This window comes from Bubalus bubalis, chromosome 18 (assembly GCF_019923935.1).
Source record: "Bubalus bubalis isolate 160015118507 breed Murrah chromosome 18, NDDB_SH_1, whole genome shotgun sequence".
Taxonomy (NCBI): Eukaryota; Metazoa; Chordata; class Mammalia; order Artiodactyla; family Bovidae; genus Bubalus; species Bubalus bubalis.
The window spans coordinates 31,979,498-31,996,304 of NC_059174.1; positions in this window are offsets into that span (position 1 = coordinate 31,979,498).

Sequence of the window (16,807 nt, forward strand, 5' to 3'; positions counted from 1 at the left end):
ACCATCAAGATCTAACAGTCATACTGCTTTAAAAGCATCCAGCTGATCTTAGAGAAAAATTATTTAATTTTAAATGGTATATAATTCAACCAAAGATGAGGATAAAATCACAGATTTAGTCACAAGTGAAAAACAGACAAAAACCCTGGATTCTTCCATATTTCTTAAAATGACACTATCAATGTAAGAGGTTTTGAAGATTTGGGAAACAAAAAAGAAATTATCATAAAAACTGTATCAACATACACATTAGGCTATAATATAGCCAAAGGTAGAAGAGAAAAAAGTTGCAAATAAATGACTGAACTTAAGGAGTTTTAAATATGATACTTAAAAGTCATGGGCAGTTTATGAATTAATCCATTTGTGGTCAGAAACAACAATGAAAGTTTGTGATCAAAACAGTCTTCTTTCTGTTTGCTTGCTGGTTTTCAGAAAACTCTTACTTAAAAGAAATCCAATACAGTATGCTAACGCATATATATGGAATTTAGAAAGATGGTAACAATAACCCTGTGTACGAGACAGCAAAAGAGACACTGATGTATAGAACAGTCTTATGGACTCTGTTGGAGAGGGAGAGGGTGGGAATATTTGGGAGAATGGCATTGAAACATGTATAATATCATGTATGAAACGAGTTGCCAGTCCAGGTTCGATGCACAATACTGGATGCTTGGGGCTGGTGCACTGGGACGACCCAGAGGGATGGTATGGGGAGGGTGGAGGGAGGAGGGTTCAGGATGGGGAACACATGTATACCTGTGGTGGATTCATTTCGATATTTGGCAAAACTAATACAATATTGTAAAGTTTAAAAAAAAAATAAAAAAAAATAAAAGAAATCCATCATTCTGTCTCCTAAGGAATTACAACCACATATAAACCCTTCGAACTGAAAGCCTTTTAACTTTTCAAGAATCTGAACTTATTTTTTATTATTGTTAAATGTAACACACTTCTTTAGTATTTAAATTATTGCATACCATTTCCTGTAAAAAGAATGTTCATATATTCCCCAAACATATTAAGAAACTAGAAAAATTTGGAATTAATCAGGAAACACAAACCATTCATAATTTTATCTGGAAGTGATGATCAATGAAGCCAGGAGAATAGGCAATACAGTGAAAGTTTGAAAGTAAAGATGCGTCATTCCCAAAGGAACATGTCTTTAAAACACCACTGGTAAATGGATTTAATAAAAGAGTATCACTGAACTGTTGAATGACTTGGAAAGAGAAATTGGGAAATAGTTGGTAAATCTGATAGTCATTGTGCTTTCCATCGCACCTCATTTTTCTCTGAAACAGAAAATGTTAAAATGAGTCTAAAAGCATCATTCAATTGTTATTATAACAATTTTCTCAGATTCTCTGATCTTTTGACAGTATACCCAGTGCTCTCACCATGGCGGCCTCAGAACTTTCTCAATCTTCTGCCTACAATAGCTTACAAATCTCTTCTCCATTAATTTCTGGGTAATAAGCTCACTCCTCTCTTCATTTGGCGCTTAGTTTGGGAGCCCCTCTCCAAGTTTCTCTGAGGAGATTCTCTGTGCTATGGTAATTAGAGGAGTAAGCGTGCTAAATATTTTTTTGGCAGCAAAGAACCCTGCCAGATAAATAAAGCAGCCCAGGTGTAACAGAAAAAAGGGAAGTAGATACTGTAAGAAGCACTGCTGGCTTTGTCGCCCCAGTAGGATTTCAAATCTGTTCCAAACCTTTTCCTATACCCAGACAGTGACATTCACAGTGCTCTGGAAAATTTAATTGAAACAAACCCATTAAATTGAGAATGGTTCAGAAGAGCCACAAAAACTAGTAAATTTAGATGGGAGGAGTGAAAGCCTGCCGATGCAACTCAATTACTTTAAAAATATGTTAAAGACTAATTTAATTTTACATTTCCCCACAAGTATGGCTGTTAAGAAATCTGCATTAAGTGTAACTACCCAAAAATGCTAACATTGGGATTAATATTCAAGATGTAAAGTCACAAATTACTGCAAAAAAGCCATGAAAAAGTTAAGATTAGATCAAATATCTTATTGAATATGAAAATGCTTTTAAATGTGTCCAAAGAGAAGCATCACCTCTGTTCATCCTGTCTTGACCTCCGAGAATCAAGTTTTGGTATTCCTTGTCTTTATAACCCTCTGGAGTGGGCATCTATGCTACTCTGGGCCAAGAACCCTTCATTTCCTAGGAGTAGCCGCTTTCCCTACCATCCTGGTCCAAGTAGCCCTAACACCTGGCTCGAAGATCAGTAAATAATCCAATGTGATACCTCCCTGGGTATTTGAAATGGATCCAAATACCATCTCAGTCTGCCACACTACTTCGAATTAAGGAGCTGTAACCTTGGGAACTTTGGTTGCCATGTCCTAACAGGTAAATCAAGTAAGGGGGAAATGAAAGGTTAACTCATAAATAGATGAGTGAAAAGTCACACAGAGGGTGTATGTTTAAAATCGTAAAATAGCGAGGAGAAGAAACCTGACAGCATTTATGTCCGAGGATCCAGGTTTTCCTGAAATTGAACTGTGACCTCATTATTAGGCTCTCTGAGACACTTAAGTACCTTTATGAAAAACATTTAAATTATGTATTTTATAAGCAACCTAGATGTCCATCAGCAGATGACTGGATAAGAAAGCTGTGGTACATATACACAATGGAGTATTATTCAGCCATTAAAAAGAATACATTTGAATCAGTTCTAATGAGGTGGATGAAACTGGAGCCTATTATACAGAGTGAAGTAAGCCAGAAAGAAAAACACCAGTACAGTATACTAACGCATATATATGGAATTTAGAAAGATGGTAACAATAACCCTGTGTACGAGACAGCAAAAGAGACACTGATGTATAGAACAGTCTTATGGACTCTGTGGGAGAGGGAGAGGGTGGGAAGATTTGGGAGAATGGCATTGAAACATGTAAAATATCATGTATGAAATGAGATGCCAGTCCAGGTTCGATGCACGATACTGGATGCTTGGGGCTGGTGCATTGGGACGACCCAGAGGGATGGAATGGGGAGGGAGGAGGGAGGAGGGTTCAGGATGGGGAACACATGTATACCTGTGGCGGATTCATTTTGATATTTGGCAAATCTAATACAGTTATGTAAATTTTAAAAATAAAATAAAATTAAAAAAAAAAATAATAAATAAATAAATAAATAAATAAATATTCTGTGTGTGTATGTGTGTGTGTTTTTTAAGCTTGAATCTGCCATGGTGGTGAGCAACTCCAAAGCATTGAAATATATAATTTACTGTCTTCCTCATTGCAGTTTAACTATGTGGTCTAACCAAACATTTAAAGATGTCGGGTTGAGTTGCTCTTATCTGAACCCCAAAGAAAGCTAATTAGTATATACTGACAGAAAGTAATACTCATTTAGTATTTGAAAAGATTGAATGGATAAACAAAACAAGTCAAGTATTAACTTGCTGAAATTATATATTCTAGCTTTTAGAAGAGAGAATGAGTACAATTTTAAGAAATAGGAATGGATATATGTATGTGTATGGCTGAATCCCTTCATTGCTCACCTGAAACTACATGATTGTTAATCAGCTATACCCCAATACAAAATAAATAGTGAAAAACAAAGAAATTGAAACAGTAAAAAGAGTATATCAGGTAAAGGAAGCCCCATCAATCAAGATAAAGGAGAGGAAAGACTTAGGCTGTGCTGGAAAGAGGCAGTTTAAATGGAGGATAAGATTCAAATGAAAATGTGATAGGATACAAGAATAGATATCTTTTATTTCCAATATTCTGGGAGGTGGGTCATAGAGGATCCTGCTGTGATGTATGTCAGAGAGTGTTTTGCCTATGTTCTCCTCTAGGAGTTTTATAGTTTCTGGTCTTACGTTTAGATCTTTAATCCATTTTGAGTTTATTTTTGTGTATGGTGTTAGAAAGTGTTCTAGTTTCATTCTTTTACAAGTGGTTGACCAGAGTTCCCAGCACCACTTGTTAAAGAGATTGTCTTTAATCCATTGTATATTCTTGCCTCCTTTGTCGAAGATAAGGTGTCCATATGTGCGTGGATTTATCTCTGGGCTTTCTATTTTGTTCCATTGATCTATATTTCTGTCTTTGTGCCAGTACCATACTGTCTTGATAACTGTGGCTTTGTAGTAGAGCCTGAAGTCAGGTAGGTTGATTCCTCCCGTTCCATTCTTCTTTCTCAAGATCGCTTTGGCTATTCGAGGTTTTTTGTTTTTCCATACAAATTGTGAAATTATTTGTTCTAGCTCTGTGAAGAAGCAACCTAGATGTCCATCAGCAGATGAATGGATAAGAAAGCTGTGGTACATATACACAATGGAGTATTATTCAGCCATTAAAAAGAATACATTTGAATCAGTTCTAATGAGGTGGATGAAACTGGAGCCTATTATACAGAGTGAAGTAAGCCAGAAAGAAAAACACCAATACAGTATACTAACGCATATATATGGAATTTAGAAAGATGGTAACAATAACCCTGTGTACGAGACAGCAAAAGAGACACTGATGTATAGAACAGTCTTATGGACTCTGTGGGAGAGGGAGAGGGTGGGAAGATTTGGGAGAATGGCATTGAAACATGTAAAATATCATGTATGAAATGAGTTGCCAGTCCAGGTTCGATGCACGATACTGGATGCTTGGGGCTGGTGCACTGGGACGACCCAGAGGGATGGAATGGGGAGGGAGGAGGGAGGAGGGTTCAGGATGGGGAACACATGTAAACCTGTGGCGGATTCATTTTGATATTTGGCAAATCTAATACAGTTATGTAAATTTTAAAAATAAAATAAAATTAAAAAAAAAAAAAAAGAATAGATATCTTTGGGGGCTATGTTTATGGGGAAAGGGAAAACAAGTATGGTTTAGGAGTTTGGGAGTGATGGAGTCAAAGCTGTATTTTAGGATTATCGTGGAATCTATATCCAACATGATAATATAAACAGAGAGTAAAAGTGCCCCAAATACTTAAAATCCTCTTTCAGTAGCTCGGGGCTTCCCTGAGAGTTAAGTTGGTAAAGAATCTACCTGCCGCGTGGGAAACCCAGGTTTGATCCCTGGGTTGGGAAGATCCCCTGGGGAAGGGAAAGGCTGCCCACTCCAATAGTCTGACCTGGAGAATTCCATGGACTTGTATAGTCCATGGGGTCACAAAGAGTCGGACACAACTGAGCTAATTTCACTTCACTTCACTTCACTTCAATAGTTCAGTTATAACCTGCTCAGACTCTGAGTTGACAATGAGAAATTAGATAAATGAACAATTTTGGAAGAAGCAATCATAGACCTTTGGTAACTGAAATGGGGAGAAATAGAGAGTGTAGATTTGTAGAGAATTTCAGGGTCTTATGGACAAGTTATCACCCTATAGAGAAAAATCTCCAAAGTCAAAGCAAATGCCATTGTTGAAGAAATGCATGTAATTTGTAAGATCCATTTTAGACATGTTGAGTTTCAGATGTCAGACCAAAGGTGACCGATAGGCAGCAAGAACCAATAAATAGTGTTTGATAAGAAACTGTTGAAACATAGAGTGATAACTAAAATTCTAATATTGACTAAATTACAGAGCTGTTAAAAATTCCATTCTTTTCCAAGACAATATAAACCTTGTACTTTTCTACAGGATATATAGAAATTTAGAATGATATATGCATATTTCTAAAACTCAAAAATGTATACGTGTTTCATTTACATTTATTTTTTACTGAAATATGATGCATCAAATCCAAATTTTCCCTCACTGTCAGAAAACAAAGATCATGACATCTGGTCCCATCACTTCATGGGAAATAGATGGGGAAAGAGTGGAAACAGTGTCAGACTTTATTTTGGGGGCTCCAAAATCACTGCAGATGGTGATTGCAGCCATGAAATTAAAAGATGCTTACTCCTTAGAAGGAAAGTTATGACCAACTTAGATAGCATATTGAAAAGCAGAGACATTACTTTGCCAACAAAGGTCCATCTAGTCAAGGCTATGGTTTTTCCAGTGGTCATGTATGGGTGTGAGAGTTAGACTGTGAAGAAAGCTGAGTGCTGAAGAATTGATGCTTTTGAACTGTGGTGTTGGAGAAGACTCTTGAGTCCCTTGGACTGCAAGGAGATCCAACCAGTCCATTCTAAGGGAGATCAGTCCTGGGTGTTCATTGGGAGGATTGATGCTAAAGCTGAAACTCCAATACTTTGGCCACCTTATGCGAAGAGTTGACTCATTGGAAAAGACTCTGCTGCCGAGAGGGATTGGGGGCAAGATGAGAAGGAGACGTCAGAGGGTGAGATGGCTGGATGGCATCACCGACTCGATGGACATGAGTTTGAGTGAACTCCAGGAATTGGTGATGGACAAGGAGGCCTGGCGTGCTGCGATTCATGGGGTCGCAAGGAGTCAGACACGACTGAGCGACTGAACTGAACTGAACTGAACAATGTCATTCATTTCTGAAATGATAAAGGGCCCTAATTCCTATTCTGTTGGAGATACACATGGTGCCTCTGGAAAGAGTTATTTCTACTAGGGCTCTCTACAAACATGTGAATGAACAAAAGACCAGAATTATAGGAGACGATAGGCAGGTACCGTATCATGTAACTCAAAGTGTAACATACAGTTGACATTTAGGAAACGCTTACTGTTTAATTTATTCTTCCACCAAACTCAGTCTTAAGCTAACCTAGGGCCAGAACAAGATGAGTAAGTGTGCTGACAGGTTAATAATTTCACAGCTGGGTTAGAAAATACATATACACATATAGACACTTATTTTCTATTTATAGAATTTCACTTCTGTCCTGTCTCAGGGTGCTTACTCAGTCATGTCCGACTCTTTGCGACCCCATGGACTGTAGCCTGCCGGGCTCATCTGTCCATGGGATTTCCTAGGCAAGATTACTGGCGTCAGTTGCCATTTTCTCCTCTAGGGGATCTTCCTGACTCAGGGATTTAACCTCTGTCTCCTGCATCTCCTGCATCTCCTTCATTGTCAGGCAGATTCCTTAGCACTGAGCCACCTCGAAAGTCCCAAATTTGACTACTCTCTCAGTATGCTTGTAATTCATTCACCTTCTTCAACCACCTCTCCCCAGATGTCCTTTGCCCAAGAATACTAAGGAGAAATACATCATTACAAAATAGGATTACAAAAAAAAGAAGAAGAAGAAGAAGAAGATGGAGGAGTTCATATTCCACAATGTCTAGCATTTCACTAAAAAAAAAAAAAATATATTAGCCTCATCTGTCTTCTCTGAATGTCCCTGCTTCCAAGCCACTGTGTCCATCGTCCACATATATTGTCTTCCAGAACTTAGCTTTCATTGCTCCTGGCCCCTCACTGGGAAATTCCCTACCTACTTCCATCCTCACATGCAAGAGGACTTAACTCTGTCCCCATTTCTTTTTCCAAGCTTCCCTGCCTCCACCCACAATTTTAAAAGCCTTCAAGTGTAACATAAACCATTACCCAGAAGATAATAATTTTGAGATCTGAAAGCAAAGACTCTTTAGCTTCCAAGATCTATATTTCTTAAAAGAGAATGGGTATTAAAAATGACATACTTTTCTTTTTCTTCACTAATCTTAAAAATATTTTAGAGGACTTATTTTATGCACTGAAAGAGATAGAGCCAATTTATTTTTCATCCGTTATATTGGAGTTGTATAGAAACCTGAATCAATTGACACTACATTTCAGATGTATTCCAGCAGTGTTTTATTTCTCCTACTAGTCTATATCCCTCAATCACACTCCAGGTTCAGTTAATAGGCAGTACTGAATTGCAGAATGTGTGACCGAGAAAGCTGTGGTGTCAAATGAAGCAAATGTTGTTCCAATTCCTGAGTTTTTAATAGCATGTGTTTATTTTAATGTATTTGTGTTCTCAACCAAGACCAAACCAACAGCTTTATAAAACAGAATAGAGTTTATCAAATAGGTAGAGATATACTTCTGTCAAATGACAAATTCTCTTACCAAATTAGGAAAGGTACTTATTACAAAGTATCAAAGCACAGTCTAATTTTAAAAATTGTGTCACAGAAAAGTAACAGATGGATTCTTGGAGAACGTGAACATGTGGGAATTGCCGTCCTCCCTTTCTTTCTTCCCTTCTTTCTTCTTTCTTTCACGTAAAGGTATTTGCAGAAAATGCAAAAAAAAAAAAAAAAAAAAAAAAGCAAAGATGTGCTTCTATATACTAATTAGGTCGAAGAGGAGGATGTGAGAATATTGTAGTGAGAATATCTGGATTTTCAGATTTTTAAATAAATCTTTGGCTATATAATCATCCTAGGTACTTATATCTGCAGATGTTGGGGGAAGCATGCGTCCTTTTTTATGTGGCATTTTATTCATTCTTTCCTTCAACTAGATTAAGGATAGACTATATGCAAAGTATTGACTAGTCATTGAAGACTAAATTATTTCAGTCTAGTAAGATAATTTAGAAAAAAACATAAATACTGAGACAGCCTAATGGGCACTGTAATGAGGAAGTTCCAGAGTAGGCACCAGGTTCACCCCTAAAGTGTGTGGGGCCTGAAACAAGAGTACACATAGAGGCCCATATACCTTACTGTTTAAATATTTAAGATATAAATTCAAATATTTGACTATTTAATAAATCTGGTTAGCAATCATGTGATAAAATATTGAAACTTGACAAATATGCAATCATAACAAAAATAGAATAAATACCTGCTGACTCAATTTTTGCTCTCTCAATCTTCTAATCACTTGGGAAATTCACAGGACAAAATTCTATTTTTCCTTTTCTTCCTGTGGAGGGGGAAAGAAGACTTATTTAACCCTGTCCAAGACTACCTAATAATCACCTAACAACACCATCTCCACTATTCTTGCTGGGTTTCTTCTCCTTGACCCAGTCTAAGCCAGGACATATCTGACCATAAGAGGCTTACCCTGGCATGCCTTTTAGGAACCTGATGAATAAAAGCCAGATTCAGATTTTAAATTCTCATTAGTGGCACAGGGAGAGCAGATCCTTGGCTCACCCCCTTCACTTTCCATCTCTAGCCCCACCCCACTTCTCTGCTAATCTTCTTCACATCTATACACAACCAAAACTATAGTCAGTGGTGCTAGTCATAACCCCTACTCATTCTCCAAGAATTTCACTTCAGAAGACAGACATGAGAAAAGAGGCAGCACAGGTCCTAGAACGACACTTGGGCCCATCTGGGCATGGGATACTGGAGTCCTGGGAGAGTGATCTGGAAGGTGAAGTGTGTGGGCTCCAGGTGGAAGTGTCCTCTGAACCTTTAGACTCTTGCCCTTATATGGAGAAGCACTGACATAATGAGATTCTCTGATGCCAGAGTCCTGTGCAGTATCCAAGATTATGCAGTCAAATATAAGCGCCACCAGCAACATGTGGCTATTTAAATTTAAATTGATTAAAACTAAATCAAATTAAAAATTCAGATCTTCAGAAGCACTAGCTGTAGTTGAAGTGCTCAAGAGCGACAAACAGCCAATGGCTACCATATTGCAGAAAGTTCTATTGGGCAGCACTAAAACTGGCAAATCTCCAGCAATTTGACTGGACAGAGATGCGACTGAAATATTTTGTCTCAAATACATTAGAATCTGATATCCACAAGCTATCAGTATAGAACAAGTTCTTACACCTAAGAGTATTGAGGGAAAAAAAAAAGTGTAGCAAAAGCATGTTAGGATGAAGAAGGAATTTTACAGAATATCAACAAGTTGGATCTTGGCCTTTACAGAAAAAATTTACATTCTCTACTATTATTATCTGGAACGATCATTTAGCAAATGGGCATGAAATAACCAATGAAGCAGATGAGCTTAAATAATTCAAAAGTAAGGTATCAGGTGGTCAGAATCATGTTGGCTCCAGAGAGATAATATCAATTAGAAATTTGGTAATGCGACAGAAGGAAAGATCAACGCAGTCTGGCAACTAACCTAGCTAAGTGAAGTAGAGGTCAGGGACAGCAGTTAGGAGGGGGGTCAGGGATCCATTCAGAGTTAAAAGAAATGTTACACTTCTGGAAATACAGATGTGAAAAATACTGAATTTATTTATGTTAGTACCACTGAAACCTAGCTGCATTTAGGTGCAGTGTCATCTTATATGAGAATACTCAGATGTTCTCCCTTTGGAGAAGGAAATGGCAACCCACTCCAGTACTCTTGTCTGGAAAATCCCATGGACTGAGAAGCCTGATAGGCTACAGTCCATGGGGTCGCAAAGAGTTGGACACAACTGAGCGACTTCACTTCACTTCACTTCATGGCTGATGCAAGGAATAAAATGGAGCCAGAGAGCCTTTGCTGTACGCTCTAAAATATAACTCTCCTCCTTGAAACTATCAGACACTTTCCCTTGTGTAGAGTGAATATTAAAGCTCAAATAGCTAAGACTGAGAGTATAGGCCTGTCTTAGGAGACTTTCTACATCCTGAGTTTCTCTGTAGACATAGCTGGATTGACTCTCCTCCAGTGACTCTGGACCTCTTGCAGGACCACAGACTGTGACACTCTTTTGATGTCTGTGATAGTTAATTTTATGTATCCACTTGGCTAGAGTACAGTACCAAGCTGTTTTATCTAATACTAGTCTAGATGTTGTGGTGAAATTATTTTTTAGATGCCTTAATATTTACAATCAGTTGATCTTATTTATTAAAAGAGACGAGGTCAGCAGAAGATGAGATGGTTAGATAGCATCACTGACTCAATGGACAGGAGTTTGAGCAAACTCGGGGAGATAGTGAAGGACAGGGAATCCTGTTGTGTTGCAGTTCATGGGGTCACAAAGAGTCGCACACAACTTGGTGACTGAACAACAACAATGTATATTACCCTCCCTAATGTAGGTTTTCCAATCAGTTGAAAGCCATGACCACAGAAAATACTATGAGATGGGAAAATACTGATGTGACAGATAGAGAGTCTCATGATTATTATGTCCTAATGCCTGTGCCCTTGATATGTACATTCTCTGTTCTAAGCACTTACATAGCTCTCAGGTAGCAGAAGCAGTTTCTAAACAGTTTTGAGGGCTCTGGTGCTTTTGCTAATTATGACCTTCAATATTGCCTCTGATTCCCTGAAATAAATTCTTAAAGATAGCCTGATCCCCACATTCTCAAGTTGTCTCCAATGGTAGCACCTTAATGTTGTCTTCATGTCTTTTATATATTGAAGGTTTTAATCCACTGTCTTATTCGTTGTTATTACTCCAAGTCAGTGCTTTGCAGTTTTTTATATTTTATTGTTTATACTTATTCATGCTTCCCTGGTGGCTCAGAGGTTAAAACGTCTGCCTCCAATGCGGGAGACCTGGGTTCGATCCCTGGGTCAGGAAGATCCCCTGGAGAAGGAAATGGTAACCCACTCCAGTATTCTTGCCTGAAGAATCCCATGGATGGAGAAGCCTGGTAGGCTACAGTCCACGGGGTCGCAAAGAGTCGGACATGACTGAGCGACTTCACCTTCACCTTCATTCTTAACTAAAGGCTTAAACTGCTAGTAACTTTTATTTTCCAATCAATCTTCCACCAGTAAAGTTTTTCCTTAATTCCATATACATTATCATACTCATTATCACCCATTTTGGTCATTCACATATGAGCTTACCTAAACAAATCAAAGCCCTAGATTATAATAAGCTATTCTTAGGTAAATTGAAGGGGGAAGTGTCTGTTTAACATGAAAGTTTACCAATGTAAAATGGACTAAAAGTGGATGTTATTTAGGATGAAATTATGTAGAATGACCCTGAAAGATATTTAGAGTAATCAAGAACATGCCATCTGCACCCACAAATTCATAATAGCTGTGAGTTTACCTTTCCATACAGTAAAACATATTTTAAATATATAATATACTTCTATGGTGCATACATTTCTAAGATCTGTGGCCATCAAGTAATGCTAAATGGGTAGAATCAAAAGGTCAATACTTAACTGATCTCAAGAGAGTAAAATTTCATTAAAGTGTGAAAGTAATGAAAATAATCCTAAAATGAATAAGTATAAGCAATAAAATATAAAAAACTGCAAAGCACTGACTTGTAGTAATAATAGCAAATAAGACAACAGATTAAAACCTTCAGTATATAAATAATTGCTTCCATCAGTGGGATAAAATGTTAATACCTTCATAAGTATGTGGGCATGTGAGATGTTGAAAATAAATATGCAGTGAAGTATAAAAGATGAAAATGCATGTCATTAAAAAAGCAAAATCATATTAGTAGTCAAATAAATTAAATTAAAAGCAATAGATACCATATTTACTTATCAAATTAGATAAAAAGAATATTTGAGTTCTCAAGCTCATGTGACTGCAATGAGATGGATAAGTCACACATTGCTGACAGCACAAATGAGGAGGTTTTAATGAATATTAATAAAACAATGTGAATCAGAATCCCTAAAAATCATCACACTCTTCAACTTAATAGTTCTACTTTAAATTTGTTCTAGGGAAGATATTAGCAATGCTGAATAAATATACATAAATGTCCATTATAATTTTTTTGTATTCATAAGAAACCAGAACCCAGATAAAAATCCAATATTGCAAGAATATTTACAAAAGTAAGTATTTATAACATGGCCCTCTTTAATGGTCTATTCTTGATTATCTAAGTTTGACCTGAAGTAGGATTGGGGAAAGGAACAGCGAAAACAGGTGCCCACCTATTTAGGGGGAACTTTCCACAAGATATTAATTTGTTTATTTGCAAAATAAGCCTTCAATTCTGATGTAACAAACATACCTAAAGCAGTAGCACCACTTCAGAGAAAGTTTTCTTCAAAGGGATCAAAGAATGAGGTTCCGGTTAAAGTGAGGTTTGTATCAAGTAGATTGGTCTTATATAAGTAAAGAGTTGAGATCTAACTCAGCTCAAAGTACTATTGCTTGAAAAGCAAACCAAGCAACTAAAATAAGGGCTTCCTAGGTGGTGCTAGTGGTAAAGAACCTTCCAGCCAGTACAAGAGACATTAGAGTTCAATCCTTGGCTCGGAAAGATCTCCTGGAGGAGGGCATGGCAACCCACTCCAGTACTCCAGAATCCCATGGACAGAGGACCCTGGTGGGCTACAGTTCATGGGGTCACAAAGAGTCAGACATGACTGAAGTGACTTAGCACAGCTAAAATAAAGAAAGAGTGACAGAGAGAACAGAGTATGTGGAGTGTGTGTGGGTGGGAGTGGGGGGTGTGTGAGGAAAAGTGAACACAGGAAGTTAAATTATATCATAAATGCATTATTATTTTCCCATGTATTACCTCTCTGATGAAAAATGCTCAGTTGTGAGAGTTACCTGTACTGGGGGTGGAGTTGATTGAATGGGATAAAAAAACACTGCTTCCATTTCTCCCTTTTCTGAGTCTAGAGAGAAAATTCTCTTTTAGCTTGAACCATGGGCATGGGAGAGGAATGATTTCCAATACACTGGTCCTTAAAATTTTGCAAGAAAACTCTGCAAGTAGTCTGAAAGTAAATATAATGCAATTAATAAAGGATGTTTGTTAATAATATGCAATGAAATGGGAAACTCTCAATAGTGTCTTTTTTTAAATTCTAAATGTCGATAATTTATAGGAATATTATGCCTACATTCATGGTCCTTCCCCAGTTTTTGTTTTGTTTTATTTTTTCTTCTCATTTTAAAGTTCATGAAACTGATTCCTATCTTTAGCAATATTCCTTATTTTTTCTTTTAAAACTGTATTTGTATTCTTCTTTTATATTTACTATATCCTGTTTTCCTATTTGAAATGTAGTATATGTACATGCTCAGGCATGTCTGCATCTTTGAGAACCCATGGACTATAGCCCATCAGACTCCTCTGTCCATGAGACTTTCCAGGCAAGAATACTGGAGTGGGTTGCCATTCACTTCTCCAGGGGATCTTCCCTACTCAGGGACTGAACCTGAGTCTCCTGTGTCTCCTGCATTGGCAGGCAGATTCTTTACCACTGAGCAAGCTGGGAAATTTAGTCTTGAGTTCAGATCAGTCTCTCAGTCACCTCCGACTCTTTGCGACCCCATGGATCGCAGCACGCCAGGCCTCTCTGTCCATCACCAACTCCTGGAGTTCACCCAGACTCACGTTCATCGAGTCAGTGATGCCATTCAGCCATCTCATCCTCTGTTGTCCCCTTCTCCTCCTGCCCCCAATCCCTCCAAGCATCAGAGTCTTTTCCAATGAGTCAGCTCTTCTCATGAGGTGGCCAAAGTACTGGAGTTTCAGCTTCAGCTTCATTCCCTCCAAAGAAATCCCAGGGCTGATCTCCTTCAGAATGGACTGGTTGGATCTCCTTGCAGTCCAAGGTCCTCTCAAGAGTCTTCTCCAACACCACACTTCAAATGCATCAATTCTTCAGTGCTCAGCTTTCTTCACAGTCCAACTCTCACATCCATACATGACCACAGGAAAAATCATAGCCTTGACTAGATGGACCTTTGTTGGCAAAGTAATGTCTCTGCTTTTGAATATGCTATCTAGGTTGGTCATAACTTTCCTTCCAAGGAGTAAGCGTCTTTTAATTTCATGGCTGCAGTCACCATCTGCAGTGATTTTGGAGCCCCAAAAAATAAAGTCTGACACTGTTTCCTCTGTTTCCCCATCTATTTCCCATGAAGTGATGGGACCAGATGCCATGATCTTCATTTTCTGAATGTTGAGCTTTTAGCCAACATTTTCATGCTCCACTTTCACTTTCATCAAGAGGCTTTTTAGTTCCTCTTCACTTTCTGCCATAAGGGTGGTGTCATCTGCATATCTGAGGTTATTGATATTTCTCCCGGTAATCTTGATTCCAGCTTGTGTTTCTTCCAGTCCAGCGTTTCTCATGATGTACTCTGCATATAAGTTAAATAAGCAGGGTGACAATATACAGCCTTGGCATTCTCCTTTTCCTATTTGAAACCAGACTGTTGTTCCATGTCCAGTTCTAACTGTTGCTTCCTGACCTGCATACAGATTTCTCAAGAGGCAGGTCAGGTGGTCTGGTATTCCCATCTCTTTCAGAATTTCCCACAGTTTATTGTGATCCACACAGTCAAAGGCTTTGACATAGTCAATAAAGCAGAAATAGATGTTTTTCTGGAACTCTTTTGGTTTTTCCATGATCCAACGGATGTTGGCAATTTGATCTCTGGTTCCTCTGCCTTTTCTAAAACCAGCTTGAACATCAGGAAGTTCATGGTTCACATATTGCTGAAGCCTGGCTTGGAGAATTTTGAGCATTACTCTACTAGTGTGTGAGATGAGTGCAACTGTGCAGTAGTTTGAGCATTCTTTGGCATTGCCTTTTTTTGGGACTGGAATGAAAACTGACCTTTTCCAGTCCTGTGGCCACTGCTGAGTTTTCCAAATTTGCTGGTATATTGAGTGTGGCACTTTCACAGCATCATATTTCAGGATTTGAAATAGCTCAAATGGAATTCCATCACCTAAATTTAGTCTAGTGTTCTATAATTACTAATGATGAATTCAATGCTTATCATTAATTTTTAGTCTTATTTTCTCTCCTGGTTCACATTTAAGGTTATATATTAGCCTCTAAATACCATAGTAACTGTACTATACAACTTTAATATGCAGTATTTTATTGTCATTCAAAAAAGTCTTAATCTACACTTCTATATTTTTTATATTACTCAAAATACACTTCTTAAAAGAAATTTTCATATTAATTTTTAATTCACTGCTCACTAAGATGACTTCTGCATCTTAGTATGCAGTCCATTTAAAATTTTTGTATATAAATAAAAGAAATATATTCATACTTTATTTGTTTCAGCATTCTATTATATTGAAATTCTTTTATGGTCATTTCAGTACATGACTATTTAATAATGAATTTGTCTGCAGTGAAACTTATATGTCAATTTATCTTTGTAATTCTGGAATTTTCTTCTTTATTTTGATCCAATGATATAAGAACATATAAGTTGACTATAAGTGATATTTTTTGCAAATTATTCCCTTTATGACAAATTGTATCTTTATTGCTGTCAATATTCTATAAATAGCAAATACTATAATTAAAATAGCTATAAATATTTGGTATTTGCTTCACTAAGTTTTCTTTTGATAAATCACTAATTTATTTGAACTTTACCATTCTTTTGTCTTTTTTATTAAAACCTTTATTTTACTGTTTTGTTCTCTTTATTACAATTCTTTAGATTATTAATGATCTTTAATTCTCATCATTTCATTTACTGATTTTTCATGTATTTATAGATATTCTTGATATCAACCTGTATGCTTGACATAAAGCATATAATTAGTTAATAACTCACTCTCCTTTCAAAAACTCAGGATCCTTTAAGCATTTTAACCCCTAATATCTCCTTATGATTTCTAATTAATTGTTGCAGTATTTTGGTTACTTCTTGTTTAAAAAGAATAAGAAATAACAACATATTAACTACAATTAAGACCTATAGTAATAATAACTGAATATTATTATTTTTATCACTATAATTACCATTTTCTCTTTCAGTTTGTTCTATTAATATTCTTCCATGAAAAAAAAATGCATGGTGGTATAAGTTCTAAATAACTGTTGAAACATGTAAAATATCATGTATGAAACAAGTTGCCAGTCCAGGTTCGATGCACGATATTGGATGCTTGGGGCTAGTAAACTGGGACAACCCAGAGGGATGGTATGGGGAGGGAGGAGGGAGGAGGGTTCAGGATGGGGAACACATGTATACCTGTGGCGGATTCATTATGATATTTGGCATAACTAATACAATT